The 13,201-nt window shown below is 39.1% G+C and overlaps 1 long non-coding RNA gene across 5 annotated transcripts in view; it reads right to left on the bottom strand.

The window, feature by feature from the left end:
* Positions 1 to 1,692: 1,692 nt before the first annotated feature.
* The window catches only part of LOC144381904 (uncharacterized), a 69,654-nt gene continuing 58,145 nt past the window's right edge, over positions 1,693 to 13,201 (bottom strand). For all 5 annotated transcript variants that reach the window (XR_013448078.1, XR_013448076.1, XR_013448079.1 and 2 more), the window contains 2 exons: positions 2,587 to 2,712; positions 1,693 to 1,967 (listed from right to left, as the gene is read on the bottom strand). This is a non-coding gene — a long non-coding RNA (uncharacterized LOC144381904). The remainder of the gene's footprint in view (positions 1,968 to 2,586; positions 2,713 to 13,201) is intronic.

Raw genomic sequence — 13,201 nt, 5'->3', positions numbered from 1 at the left:
TTTTTCATGTTTAAGTTGCATAATAAATATGTTGAAGCCTCCCCAGATGCACATGGATAGAGCTATATGTTGTTTACCTAAGACTCTTGTGCGGCAACAACTAAACAAAGCCAGTTCCCACAGACATTATGGAGCAGTTTGCAGCAAATCAGAATTTCAATTTCTTATTCTGATTCTACGGAGGGATTAATTTGGGATGCATGTAAATGAATTATTTTACCCTAAGTCAGCAAGTTCAAATCATCACATCTTGTATCTTTTGTTTTTGAATTTGAAATAAATGTAGGTAGCAGGATCACCTTCATCAACAAACAACTTGAAAACACCCTGGAAATACCATCTGGATGACTACACGAATGTGTCCTGGATGAAACTTTTTTAAAGTGTTGATCTCTGCGATCTTACATTCCACCCAAGCAAATAGGCCCATGTAGAAGAGTCAAATATTATTGCATTATGGCTCTTGTCATTTTCAATTCTTGCTAAACCTTTTTTCCCCACCAAGCTATTTCCTACTATTCCAATCTTTAGTCTATGCCTTTTTTAAAGGCATTAGCCAAGATTCATCTCCAGTCTGATGCTTTACTTGGCAAATCACATCCCATCACGATCTTTCTCATGGTTTGAATTCCTTCTGAACTCATTCGTTCATTCATTCACTCATTCATGCTTCATTGTGCATTTACCATATGAGACCCCAATAGAATCAGGTTCAGTGTTCTCCGCGCAATCAAAGTGCATATATTCTATGCTTCCTTGGGGCTCTGGACCTATGCTAGGCACCATAAAGTTTATAGAAAGAAGAATATGTAATTATCTATTTCTTTCAAAAATATTTAAAGCAACTGGCTGTTTAAAACAAATTTACAGTACAATAACATAGTCCACAAAATAAAAGAAAAAAAATCAAGTAATAAAGAGACAAAGAAAATTATATTAAAACTTTCCCCTGAGTTACCAGCAGCTAAAAAAGGGAAATTAAGTGGATCATAAAGCTCTCATTCTCTAATAAAAGAAATGCTACTACTAAAAATAAGATTCTGAGTTGAGCAAGGATGACAAAAACATAGCGGTATTGGTTCTAATGACACGACCTCAGAATCCCGCTTTACACAGCATTCCAGTGAGCAGCTACTAATTCCGCAGAGCCACCACTCAGAATGAATTCTTCTCACCATCTCTTATATAAATGAAGTTCTTTTCCCTCAAGAAATTTGCCGTTTAAAAAATAATAGTACAGCATGGATACCGGTAAAAACTGAAGAACATTTTAGAGCTCAACTGTGTGGTGCTAATTGATTCAGTCTTCTACTTCTTTGTACCCCCAATAGCACTGAATGTAGTCCTTGCCCGGAATGAGGGTATAAAAACCTTCGCCTGATGGACTTATTAATGCAGTAGGAATTCAGAGAAGGAAGACCCTGGTAGTGAGAAATCTGCCCTGAAAAGCAAGAACTGAAGCCAAGCCCTGAAAGATGAGTGTTTGTTGAACGAGCAAACAAAGATTTTGAGTCAGTTAACCTTTTGAATAGATTTTCTTTAAAATCATAAGTAAACTTATTGAATCTCTACTCTTGCTTAGTGACTTTTCCACTGAAGGTGCATTTTCCAATAATCCTGTGTTCATCTCATACTGACCCCTGCATTCTCCTCCTTTCAGACTTTAATACCTCAAGAATCCATGGTTAAAAATTCAGTTTATAGCCTTTATTAACCACCAACTCAAGAAGCTAAATGGGCACTTTGTTAATGTCCTCAACTTTATCTTCCTGAGATCCAAACAGGTTTTATGTTTCCTAAGGAAGGTTCCTTGTAAGGTTAAGAGTTCAAGGAGCAGGGTGCCTGGGTGACTCAGTTGGTTAAGCATCCGACTCTTGATTTCCTGCTCAGGTTTTGATCTCAGGGTCTTGATCTCAAGGTCATGAGTTCAAGCCTCACACTGGGTTCCATGCTGGGTGTGGGGCCTACTTAAAAAAAAAAAAAAGAAGAAGAAGAAGTTTAAGGAGGAAAAAGACCATTTTAATTACATCAGTAACCCACTCAACAGCACCTATTAGATTTGTCTGCAAAATCATCCTTTCTGTTTTCACAAAAAAAATGAACTCATTCTCATTTCCCCCTGTTGCTGGTAGTTAGAGGTTGCAATATGCAAAAGCCTATATGCCATGGACCCCCTCAAATCAGTAAGTACTCAAAATTGTGTGCAAAATATGAATAAAATATTGATTTCATTAAAAATGTTAAGGACTACTTAATTCAAAAACATTTTATATGTTTGCATATTTATTTCTGAATTTGCATATTTGTTTGCATATAACTTGTAAAGATGAATGTTAATTATACTTTAAAATCATTTATAAATTGTAACTAAGAATGTTGTATGAATTTTTAAAACTGCCAAATTCTCAAGTACCACTAATTATAAAGTGTCATGTAAAGTACACTGGAGCAGACCTCATATTGAAAAAATATTGAGATCTTGACAAATGGAAAAGCAGAATTATTAACCGTGCTCGCTGATTAAATGATACCTGAGGCAAGTGAAACGTAAGTGACACTCTGTGCTTTTCCAAAGCATCCACTTACCTTCACTGAATTATGATGAGAAACTCAGGCTCCGAACCAGACAAATATTTTACCTGATGCCTCCACATCATCCCATATTTAAATGTGAGCTTCTGAGAGTTGTTCCACAGCCCCGCTGCACGTCTTCTAAAAATGACAAAGAAAGTAAGTAAATAAGAGTCACGATAAACAGTAAGTCTACTTTGTCAGTACCCTGTGTCAAATGAGGTGAGCTGAGAAGATCTGACTGTGCACTAATTGGATTTGTAAAATGTTTCAGAGTCATTTAAAAAACATTTACACAAGGTCAGCTCTGAATGGGTTTCCGAAAAGAACCATAGAGAAGAATGAAACATCCAAGTAATTACACTGGACATGTAGATCTCACACTCTCTCTATTAAATTGGGCATGTAATTGGACTTCTTAAAAGTACAGGAGGTCTTGCACAATTTTCTACATTTTTGATAAAATGTTTAATTATCCTAAGCACAGATATGCCATAGATAGGAGCTACTGCTCATGTATTGTTTTTTCCTAAATTAGCAACTACTGTAAGTAGATTTCTTTTGAAAAAGTTTTCAAGAGTTGCGGTAGATTGAAAACTGACTGACTCAGTTTCAGCTTTTTTCGACATTTTCCTCATCTACAGTCTTGCCAACAGAAGAAGACATTGTTACCAGTTTGGCCTCCTCCTCCACCACCATGCCCCGTCTCTATTAGTTTAAGGTTGATTTGTAAATGACTTACTACAGGAAATAATTATGCTAAATTATTCCATGTTGTTATATTATCAGTGTCCTATCTGAATCCATACTAATATAATTAGAGAGAAAGTCGACACTGAAATAACAAGTAGCTCTTAAAGTTTCATGCATGTTAAGTAGCATTTACTGCGCTGGCAGAACAGAACTTAGATCTCGAAAATAATTTGATATTAAAAGACAAAAGTAAACAAATTAGATTGTAAGTTTGTTTTTTTCCCCTGGGTATTAATCAGCTCTAGTAAACCTTGTATTGTACTCTTCAAATCTGTGTTAATCAGAATTTAGGTTTTGAAAGGCAAAAGGAAAAAAATTGTCTCCCTCTGGTGGGGAATATAACAAGTTTTTCTTTCTTTGCTTTTTTTTTTTTTTTTTGGTAATTTTTTTTTCCCTGCAGTCAATGTCAAATAAGTTTCATGATGCTCCAAAACAGTACTCTTGAAAAACAAGATTTTATCATCTTTTGAACATGGCCAACACTCAGAAAATCCAGATTCAAAAATGATCTTTACTTCCTTCACTTTTTTTTTCTGAAGAGAATAAAAGGATAAGAGAAGGAAAATATAAAACCAGCAGCACAAAGCAGAAAAGCTTTGTATTTACATGAAATCCTCAGCTTCTAATTGGATCGGGTTGCAAAAGTTCACTTTAGAATTCGTAGTTTTGAAATAATGCTGCTGAATAAGTAGTTTCAGAAAAGGAAAATCCTAGAAGGCTCCCTTCTCCCTCCACCAGATTATCTAAAGAGTTCACTGGCCTTTTTTCTTTCTCTGTGATCCTGAAACACTTTCCCATTACATCACCTGTGATTTTGTTCATGTCAGTCTCTTCAGTAAGACTGTGGGCCCCTCAGGATAGAGTCTCTGCCTTATATATCTCCAGGTCACCAGTGTTCAGCGTGGTATTTCACACAAAGTAAAACTTAGGTTGTATCAGGCAGTGTCCAGAGCCTCACACATAAACCATGGGCAAGGTCCACCTGGTCCCTACCTTCATGAAACTACAATCTAATGGAAAATAATGGACTAATGAAAGGTACATTTTACTATAGAAACCATACATTAAATAGTAGCTACCAGCTACAGAAGCCTACGCAATTTATATTGTCATCGAAATGAATTAAAATTCCCCTTTACATAGATTCATGCCTAAAAGTTCTAGGGGGTTATTCTCATTATAATGTGTAGAAAGAATTTTGAGCTAGAAGTTTGATGCCTGGACCTATTCATTCAACAAACATTTATCAAGTACCTACCATGTGTCAGGCACTGTGCCAAGCCATGAAAACACATTCTGGTTAGGAAAGCCAGATTATAAGTAAGTAAAAAACAAACAAACAAAATTAAAAAAAAAAAAAACACAAACAAAAAACCCAAGTTGAAGATAGTTTGCCATTTGTGCTATGAGGGAAAAAAATAAGGCAACAGAGGAGCGGTATAGTAATCCGGGTTCAAGTAGGAAATCGATTTTATACTCAATGGAGTAACTGAGTTTAATAAAAGTACTTTTTAAATGGTGTGGGTAGGGGTGCCTGGGTGTCTCATTTGATTAAGTGTCTGATTCCTGATTTCGACTCAGGTCATGATCTTAGGGTCATGGGATCAAGCCCCGCGTCAGGCTCCATGCTCAACACTGAGTCTGCATGTCCCTCTCCCTCTCTCAAGTAAATAAATAAAGCCTTTTAAAAATTTTTTAAAAATAAACAAATGGTGTGGGCAGTACGAGGGTAAGTCAACAAGGAACAGTGAAGTATCTTGGGACTAATAAAAAGTGGGGAGCCAGTCCTCCCCCTAGGCCTGGATGGACAAAGGAAAGGAGCAGTGACCAGAACCCAAGAGAAAGCTATACCTCTCCTATTGGGTCTCCCACTAGGAACTGTGGCTTTTAGTAGTGAAGACAGCCACCAATGGCTTACAGTCATATTGCCAGACCACCATGATAATAAATGCACTGACCTCAATTTCCTCCTCGCTGCCAACACCCTGCCAAGTATCCTGTTGGCCATACCCAGCCAGAAGCCAGAGGGCAATGGAACCTACTGATATTGACTTTAAAGGTCATCTCACTGGGACAGGTGGAAAGCAGTGCTAGGGGGCAAATGGAAAACACGTCTATCGAGAGTCATTGGGTCAACCAATGTTGGAAGAGGTGAAATTGGAGCTAAACCCTGGATACATTGGGGGGGGTGTTGTTTTGTTTTTTTTAATGGAGACCACTGCCAAGTAGAGGTTTTGAGGCAAGAAAAATCTTAGTGGTCTAACTCTAGAACTAATTGGATATGTGATCTTGTACCAGTCACTTCATATTTGGGGCCATATCAGTAAAATGGACAGGCTGGACTATGATGATCTCTAAACTTCCTTTCCACTTGAACAATTTGGGGGTCTCTGAATTTCCTGATTCCACTTCCTCTTATTATCTCTCCCATGAATGCTTCAATGGCATGAGCATAAATTCAATGTTTATAAATTAGGACCTACTCGGATTTTCTAAGAGTTGACAGTCCCAGGGTGAGGGAAAAGAGAAATATCAGAACTGCCTATACTGGTCTTACTCATAGAGTTTGGAGTATAATCTCTGGCCCATGTATGAGAGTCCATTAGGAGACCTGGTTCAGGTTACAACCAAAGCTGACATCTCTTCATGGAAAATGCTTTAATTAAATCCTGAGTACATGTTTTACTCCCTTTGAAGAATTGAATAAAGAGTTTTTCCATTTTTAGTCAAAAGTCTTTATAAATCATATTTTATTTTTTAAGATATTTAATTATTTATTTATTTGAAAGAAAGAGAGTATGTGAGTGGGGCGGGGGGGGCAGGGGGTGCAGCAGAGAGAAAGAAAGAGGGACAAGCAGACTCTGCACTGAGCATGGAGCCTGATGCGGGGTTTGATCTCATGACTATGAGATCATGACCTGAGCTGAAATCAAGAGTCGGATGCTTAACCGACTGAGCCATGCAGGTGCCCCATAAATCATATTTGAAGTTAGTAAAAGAAAATTCAAATGACATGGGTCTTTTTCTTATAACTCAGGTTATATTGTGACAGTCACAAGTGAAGTGCACTATATGAAATTATTATTCCCATCTCAACTGAGTCCTTGGATGGGAACAAGTTCATACACTGGTATGTGGGCTGACCCATTAATTTTCACATGTATCACAAGTATCACATGACTGCATCCCATTAATTAGCACAGTATTTATGTACCAACTGACTGAGAACTGGCAGACTTTTTTTTTTTAATTTTTTCAGGGAACCTATAGCTGGAGTTCTATGTAACATGTCACAATCCAGTGGTTGAAAGGTAGACATTTGTCAGCTCAAACTTTATGCATTCATTCACTTACTCATTCAGTCAGGTTTGACTTACTAACTGCCAGGCACCAGCGTTTACGTGTTTAATGGTAAGAAGAGCCAGCACCGGTCTTCACGGAGCTAATTCATCTAACGGGAACTGCCACCACCAGGTGTCACTAACTCCACCCCTCACCACTCACAGCATCGGTGAGTACGAGAACATCTTTCTAATGCTGAAAGCTTCATGTTCACTCATATTTATTCAAAAATAGGTATATTTTATATCTTAATTGAAAAAATAGGGGCACCTTGGTGGCTCAGTTGGTTAAGCCTCTGACTCTTGATTTCAGCTCAGATCATGACCTCAGGGTGGTGAGATGGAGCCCTGCGTCAGGCTCCACACACAGCATGGAGTCTACTTAAGATTTTCTCCCTCTCCTTCTGCCCCTCCCCCCCAAACTTGCACTCTCTTTCAAAACAATTTTAAAAAAATAAAATAAAAAACTGAAAAAATATGTTTTGATGCAAGTTATTAGTAATTTTTTCAATAAAGTTGTATTTAGTCATCATAATAGTTTCTACATACATTTGAAAGGAAGTACAGCATCCGTTTGGGAGACATACTAGTTTGCTCATCCACAATACATCACATGCATATGGAATTGTGGTCCTCCTGCCACAGAGCTTAACCCTTCCCCCAGAAATCTACAGACTTCAGGAGCAAAGATTCTCTGCTGAGGCCTGTGATGAACTGATCACAACCAGACTGTGATCTCCACAGTGATCTCCTGCTGTGTGTTGCCCTAAAACTAATACCAGATGCACATAGTGTTACTCTGTATGTCAGTCTCTAGCAAAGCTACTTTCTTGCCCCGACATCTCACAGACAGTTTGTGATGAAAACAGTTTCAGATGTTTTTGTTATAGCCTCTTGCTTGTCCCACCACCTTCTGACTCAGACACGACTGGATGGGGGCACAAGGAAGGCTGGAATCATAAAGGAAACCCATCCTCCTACTATAAAGGTGATATGTTTGGGACAAAGCTTGTGTTTCTGATTCTCTGTTTTCCCCAAACTTATCCCTGACACCCAAAGAGAATTCTCCATCCCTCAGTTAAGTGGACTACTAACAGGTCCACCTTGCTAATATGGCAGACATGCCCAGAGTCATCCAAATCCCAAAGGAAAACACAGCTTGACCTGCCATCAAGATACTCCACTGTGCTAGACAGTGGGGAACAAGTCCCAAATACATATATGACCAATGTGCTAGCAGAAAAAGAGAGAAGGTAGTACTAATTGTCCTGGGGGAAGAGTTCCCAGAAAGTGAATGTGATTTAGACCTGAAAGAGGGTAACTTCAACCCTCAGTGGAGAGAGAAGGAAGGTCATCCAGGCTGGGGGAAGATGAAAAAGGACCTAGAAGAAAGCATGTGGCCTAGGAACTTAGGTTTTTTAGTATGCAACAATTACTGGCTCAAGCAGGTTGTAAAGTCAGTGTTGACCATTGCTTGTAGAAAGAGAGGGCATGCCAGTTGGGGAAAACATCATCCCCCAAAAAACAGATGGAAGAAGAAAAGAGAAAAAATGCATGATGAGGACAGAACCTCAGGTGGAAGTGATCTTCTCCTCATTCAAACCCTCTGGTATGTTTCATTCTGCTCAGATGATACTTATCACAGGCTACCTTGCCATTTGTCATTTATGTTCTTGTCTCTTCTCCTCTGTTGGATTGTAATTCAATTCACACAGGAGCAGCAATGGGACAGAGCAGAAATAGCAAAGGATTTGTAGTGGAACAGTCATGTTCAAATCCCAGCACTTCAGACAAGTTTCTCAGCCTCTCTTAGCCTGTGTTCTTCATAAAATATGGATGGCAATGCTTACATCTAAGGGTTGTGTTAAAAATGAAATGAACTAAGTAATAAGGCATGTGAAGGTCTCGCATACCTTAGACAAATAAGAAATATGTTTCTTCCCCACTTCCATGTTATGTCCTTAATGCTTACCTTCATGTCCTTCACATAGTTGGTGCTCAGTATGGGCAGAGTACAAAGCAGTTGTACTGATTTCCAGATCACCCCAGATTATATTGCTTTGAATAATTTTGTTTGGTTTACAGTTTACATAAAATTTACTCCAAGAATCATTTATTAATCACCTTCAATGTCTGGCACTACTAGGGCCTAGGACCATAACTGTATGTTCATCATGAGCCCTGTTCTCAAGGAGTTCAAGATTAGTGAGTTGTTCCTTTGATGACTCATCCCTATAGAAGGACTTTTAAGGAAATAAGCCAATGGTACACTAAATGAAGCCATTAAACCTGAGTAATCCAAGGACATATTTTTAGAGCCAGGTAACTCCTTCATGAGAATGTTTTGTTAACATTATGAGGGTTTTAGACAAAAATAATACCACAGTTAAAAATCAGGATTCTTAACAGAAGAAAACTCTGAGGAGAAAAGGTTTTATTCTATGTTCACCAAATCATGTTTGATCTTATTAGTGAATTGGTCCTTTAGGTAGGATATTGATGAACAGATTTAAAACTGGTTCAAGGGCATAACAAAATTCTTGTTTACATACTTTCGTATAACTTCAGCAGCTAAGAAATGGCAGCCCCAGGTTGTGATCCAAGATGAGGTAACTTTATTTAAGGTAGTGCCAGGCAAGGTAGAAGCTTAGAGGAAAGAGCCCCAGTGACAGACAGCTCAGTCAGTGGCCACAGTCATCTCTCAAGGACAGAATTTTCCAGTACAGCAGGAAAAGATATGAAAACACAAACATGCCTTAGATAATCAAGACTAAGAGACTGTCCCATTAGAACTGAACTAGAGGGGCTCAAAGATCAATTATAAATGAAATTAGGGAGAAATCCTCTCCCTCACACTGTCACTAAGCCCCATTCTCTCTTCTTGGCTTCACTCTTCAGGATTTCAACCCGTTCTTTTATCCTGCTCTATATCTGTGTGGAGAGAATATTCACAGAATCCCTCATATTGGGGTGCCTGGGTGGCTCAGTTGGTTAAGTGTTGGACTCCTGATTTCGGCTCAGGTCATGATCTCAGGGTTTCGAGATTGAGCCCTGTGTCAGGCTCTGTACTCAGCAGAGTCTGCTTGAAATTCTCTCTCTCTCCCTCTCTTTCTGCCCCTCCACCTCCCCTGTTTGCTTGCATGCACTCACACACACACTCTCTCTCTCTCTAAAATAAATAGATAAAATCTTTTTTTAAAAAAATCCCTCATATAGGCCAGGTACTATGCAAGATGTTTCATATACAATATCTATTTCATTCCATAATTACTCTAGGAATTAAATGCCATTGTTAGCTCCATTTTACAAATGAGGAAATCTAGGCTTAGAAAGTCTTCAGGTCCACACACAACTCAATGTAAGAGCTGGGATATGAACTCAGGTCTAGCTGATGACAAAGTCTATGCTTCTTAGATTGTTCATGTTTACAATTTTTTACAAATTTTATAGTTTATAAAATTTAAGTACCTGTTTGAAGGTAACGCCAAAGGTAAGTACCTTCAAATAGGTACTTTAATTTTATAAATTCCTCTGTGTTTTTTCAACTTTCATTCATTAGACGCTCTTGATAATGAAAATTCCTTTTAGACCCAAGGGAATTGCGTTTCCAGTGGTGAGATTTCAGCTGAGGTCGAGTGACGACCAGAGGCCAGAGAGGGAAGGTAGACAGTAAAAAACGATCCTAGTCGAACACAAATCATACCCGGGTGGCTAATGCAGCCAAGTCACGGGACTACACATGAGTAAGAAAGAAAATGTTTATGAACTTGCAACAGAGCCTCAGAGTGGAATGGTTGAAGGAGAATGATAGGATCAGACAAAAACTGTCTCCAGCTTAACCTCAGGTGAGGGAAAAAAGATGGGGATACACTTTTGAATGGGGATGAGAACTGGTTGTACTGGTGCCGAGTATTCCTCCTCCCTAAAATACATCCCATGACTGTACTATTCCTGAGTATAAATGTTGTCTAGGTTATTCCCAGTTTTTAAAAAAAAGCAATTGACCATATCCTTTTCACCATTTTAATGTTGAGCTATTATAATCTCACATTCCAGTGGCCTTCTAACTGCATGGTTATAGTCTCCTTACACTTACTCTGAAATTGTTTTTTCCATTGTTATCTTGCATTATAGTCTCATCGTAATGTCATGTTTAAAGGTTCCCCATACACTTGTAATGAAATCGTTTTGCAGTTCAGAATGGCATCATATTGGCACTTTAAGCAGGGTATCCATCACCCTGTATTGATAGTTTTCACAACAAAACACCCTATTTTAGTGGCTGTGAAAGTAAATAGCTGTTGCCAGTGATCTGTTCTTCCATTTCAAACTTAAATGGTCTCATCTGTTTTATTTTACCTTGCAATTTTCACACCCACTGTGGTATGGGCCAAATTTATACTGTTTGCTTTCAAATGAGGACTGTCATTCCATTGGCTCATAAATGTGTGTATGACGAGGCACTTATCTGTTTTGGTTTGGCCTCTGTGCCGTAGAGAATCCCTTACAGTCTGATGATCAATACAGTTTGGCCACTCCATGTACAAGGCTAATGTAGATAAGTCTTCTGCTAATTGAAATCTGGAGGCAAATTATTTGGTAAATGTTTTCAAATCAAACTAACTGAATATCCAAAAGTTATGTATGTAATTACTTCACTACACAATCACACCAAAAAAGAACTCTATTTCCAAATAGCCACACATGCAAAATTTGCATAGCATTTGAAGGCCAAGGCTCAGAGACAGGAAACTTGAGATGAATGCATGTTGTGTTATTATAATTATTACCCAGAATTGGGCATTTTTATGTAATTTTTTTTTTAAGTGCCATCATCACCTGTGGATGGTTAAACTTGGAGATGTTACCAATTCGACTTAAATCTCCACTTTAGAAATTAAATGTTACCCAACCCAAGTCTAATCCAAACTAACTCTCACTTGGAAGTCGGCCAGGGCGGGCGCAAGTCTCCTGACAATAGGCTTCACTTTTGAGATCTTTCTCTTCCCTGCTGTTAAAAGAGCCATTACTGCCTCCGACGCAGCTCGGCTTCGGCTGTTTTGACGGTTTTTCACATGTCCAGCCAGAAGTCGGAGGAGCAAAAAGAGAATAAAAGCGATACATCTTTACAAGAAAAGATTTCTGCTAGCATTTTCATACTCAAAGAAATTTGGCATTCAGTTGGAGCTGGGAGCAAAGCTTCAGATAAGCCTTTATTTTATACAAAACTACTTCTCTGTCTTTAGGAGTTAACACAGATAATGAGGATGACGCAGCCCGCGACCAGTTGGGCCACAGTGTTAAACACTGTAAATCCACGTGTTTTAGGCGTGTGTGCCTGAGCTAATGCTTGAATATATTTTCTGTCCGGAAGCAAGCAGAAACAGCCGCAGCCATGATTTCGGGTCTTGGATAACCCATGGTGCCCAAGAAGTGATAGTTCTTTTACATATCCCCTCCCAATTTAAATTTGCTTTACGTAAAAAAACAAAGACATGTGCTCTCATTCCAAGAGAATATGGCATGAACTGGAAAACCAAGCAAAATATGAGATAGGGTTAAGAATCACTCCACAGTGTCCAGCCCAAACGCCACCAGCTCAGTGTGAAGCCCTGCTGATTCTCATTTCAGTGCATTCAGAATAAACCCAAAGAGGACCATGCATACTCGAATGAACACGCATGAAAAACCTAAATGTGGTTTTAAGATATAACCTTAATTATAAGCAGCTGAGCACTGCCTGAAAAAACCTCCTGTAACCTTACAGAAGGGTATCACTATATATTCATGGTCTCTGAATTTCTCTGCCTTCAGGCTCTGATAAGCATTTTATCACCTTATCATCAGCTCCTTCTCCTACTCCTGAAAGTAACTGCTAATTCCAGACCTTCTCCAGGCTCCTTAGAGGCTCAGCCCTGCACCTCTCACTCACAGCAGTGGACATTGCCTCCCTCCTCACTAGGAAAATGGAATCCACAGGCATGATCTCACCCTCCAGCTCTCCACCCCACTGCAGCCACCACTTTTCTTCAGTCTCAGAGAATGAGATGAGTCTGCCTTTGAGTCTGCCTTTAAGACTCATCTCCCTCCTCTGGGACCTCATTTAATCAGTTGAACTCTCCCTCACTTATATCTCAAGTTAAGCTCCTCTCTCCCTACTGTCTCCTCTTTTGCCTATAAACATCTTCAAGTTGCTCCCATTATTTGAAACAAAAAAAACAAAAAACATCTACTTTGATCCCATTTCTCCCTTGTCCCCGGATCTCCCTTAGCTACGGCCCCAGCCTCTCTCTTCTCCCCACCATATCTCCAGCTAAACTTGTCAAAACAGCAGTATCCATTCATTTCCAGTGAGAGCTCCATTGCAGTGTCTTCCAACCCCTCCTTCCTACCAGAACTGCCCTTGTTTCAGGAGTCACCTTTCTGTGTTCACCCAAACACTGAATTATGTTGATAATTACTGCCTCTTTAGTGAACTCTACCCTCTCTTAACAGCAATTCTACCATCATCTCCTGACTTCCTTTATTTCACTCTG

The sequence above is a fragment of the Halichoerus grypus genome, chromosome 5 (genome assembly GCF_964656455.1).
Source record: "Halichoerus grypus chromosome 5, mHalGry1.hap1.1, whole genome shotgun sequence".
Classification (NCBI taxonomy): Eukaryota; Metazoa; Chordata; class Mammalia; order Carnivora; family Phocidae; genus Halichoerus; species Halichoerus grypus.
This window is presented reverse-complemented; position numbering and strand designations above follow the sequence as displayed.